Genomic DNA, 2,880 nt, shown 5'->3' with positions numbered 1-2,880 from the left:
AAGAGCCAAACCAATACTAAATATTATTGCAAACCTAACATACTTGAACAGCTTGGTCAGGGCAAGAACAGACTTGATGAGCTCTGAAGTTGAACGAATGGTGAACGAGCCCGTGGAGAGGCAGAGCACCTGCATTTGACACAAAATGCTAAGGATAAATGCAAACCAAACGCACTATTGATACTGTACAGAAATGGGTAGTAGGATTCAGACAGTGTGAATGTGATACAGTAAAAAATTGCATGCTATGCACATCAAGTAAAAAGGCACAAGTTATATAGTAGCCTCAAGCAGAGCAAGTGTACAACAAGTTGATAAAAGAATGCTCAGTCTTGCCGTGGACTCACAATCCACATCCAACAGCCCACCTTCTCGTATATACATCCAAACCATAAAAATAGCGATCAAACAACAAGGTAGTGCAAAGAAATTAAGTAAACTATTGGCTATTAAGTAGTATACTCATGTGGTGAATTTTATGGAACACTTAATCTATACTCTGCATCTACCAAAAGCAAATCTCCTTGAACAGGTTCTGATGCCAAACAATCCAAAGGCATCTAACTGAAAAAGGCAAAAGAATGGTGCTTCTGCTGCAGTGAATTGAAACCCAAAGCACCCCCAAACCATAGCAGACTAAACTAGCTAGCTCTAGGAGAACTAAAATGCTAGTTGTAAGCAAGGAATGGAGGAATGGATGGTCACCATTACTGAAAGTTGATGCTTCAGGAGCCTGCCGGCGTGGTGGTTCAGGTGGTCGAGGAAGAAGAGGAGCATTATTGCATAATCATCATGAAACAATAGTGATTGAGTAAATCATAAAGCAGAATAACAAAATCATAATTAATCTAAATCGACTCATAATTAGATAGCATATGATGAGCATGTTTACATCTTTTACTAATCAAAGCACTTGCGCGCACACCGGCAAAACTCTCCACCCGCTCTGTCTTCACAGCGAAGGAAGCGAGCCATAGAAAATTTAGTACTAGGGGTTGCTTCAACTTCCATAATAAGAATGAATGTAATGTATCATGACAACTTTACCTAATCCTTGAAACAAGTATGCATATTATTACTTTTAATGCCCCTACGAGTCATGATCCCGACCTCCGGGTCAATATGTAACACATTTTGCAACTGATACTAGTTCACAACAACTCATTTTTAATAAAATATAGCGTCCTAACTCCTAGTTAGTTCCAGAACTGCCCAAATTTTACACACCTCATCTTCCTGAGGACACCGGACATCTCCTCTCTTCTTCTTATTCGCCCTCTTGTGGGTACCCAACTTTTGCTTCGCCACCTTCAGGGCACGCTTGTCCTTGCCAACCTTGAGAAGCTCAGTGATACACTTCTCATACGGAGCAAACCAGCGACCTCCCTGATCAAGTTCCTGACGAAATGCACCCTCTTGGTACCTTTCTACAAACCAAAATGCTAACCGGTCAGAACAATGAGAATGAAAAACTTAAACATGAGTAAACATCACAATAATATGAATTCTTACTACCACAAAGGATCTATTGCACTTGAGAATGAAGGAATTGTCACATATTCAACAAATTCAGAATCTAAACTAAATTTCGTCTACCAAATAAACTAGAACACCTCAAATCCAGTCTACTAAGAGTATTTATTTATCTACACTACATAGTCAAAGAAATTTCTAAACAAAGCCCAAAACATGATGCCCATGGGCATGTCATATACATATCTTCAAATGACCAGCTGAGCAAAGCAAGGTGATCATTATTAGCAAGATGAAATATTTCACCGATTAACCAACTAGCATTCCTGGATCACTCGAAAGGAAAGACACAAAATTCCTCCAATAGAAACGGCCGCACACTTTAGATCCACCAAAACCAGCAGCAAGCCATGATCTACGGAAGACTCGCCGTCGGTCCATATCAAAGCAAGCAAGCTACCATGCCACACAATCTACCAACAAGAAATCGAGCCTAACGCTTGAAACCAGCACAGATCAACAGAACAGCACATGCACAAGCTCAACAGCACCAGCATCATCTGTATGCAAGATGTGTCTCGGATATCAGCACAGGCACAAGCACAACAGCTCTACAAGGCTTGATTTAACACACTAAGGAACATTATTGATTTAGCAAGTGCAGAATACCATTACAATGCTCAATTCAACTAACAGAATCATCCCGAGACAAGTTTATACGAACAATCAGGAACACGAAGTTAGAAGCGGATCGATGACATGGCGTCCATCCATCCATCTCTCCATCCCACATAAATTTCTACCGGTTTAGTTAGAAGCGGGTCAAATTTGAACTGCAGCTGCCTCATAGTTTGCTCTTTATTTTTTCAAAAAATTATTTTTAGATACATAAGTATCTATTTAATCAGAGAAACATCAAAAGTTTTCCAAGATTCAACCACTAGCTAGGAACGGTCAAGCCCGCCATTTTGACGCATTTTGAAATGGGCATAAAAAATTCAAAAAAACCAAAAAATTGGAAAACCTTCCCATTGTGTCATCATATGTGACCAAGTTTTCAGGAAAAATAATAAACTTGTAATACAGCAATTATTTTAAAAAAATGTTCTCAGAAATAAGCTATCATGCGTGAAGATTCATGGCTCTCAAGCCAAATGATCAATATTATGGCCACATTCATGGCATACTTTGTTCAAATGATCTCATATTGTGCACAAGGATGCATCTTAGAATTCCAAACAATGTTGCCTAAGGGAGTTTTCATTTTCTTTGCACGGAAAATTCATTTTCCATTTTCCGAGTGCCCGAAATGAGTTTTTTTTGTGAAGGACCTACCATATATTTGTTGCAAAATTGGACCAAATCAATTTTCTAAAATACCAGGTCTTATTTAATGCACAATTGACC

This window comes from Triticum urartu, chromosome 5A (assembly GCF_056163025.1).
Source record: "Triticum urartu cultivar PI428250 chromosome 5A, HENAU_Tu73, whole genome shotgun sequence".
NCBI classification, from domain to species: domain Eukaryota; kingdom Viridiplantae; phylum Streptophyta; class Magnoliopsida; order Poales; family Poaceae; genus Triticum; species Triticum urartu.
The sequence above is the reverse complement of the archived record's forward strand: the minus strand, read 5'-3'. Positions refer to the sequence as shown.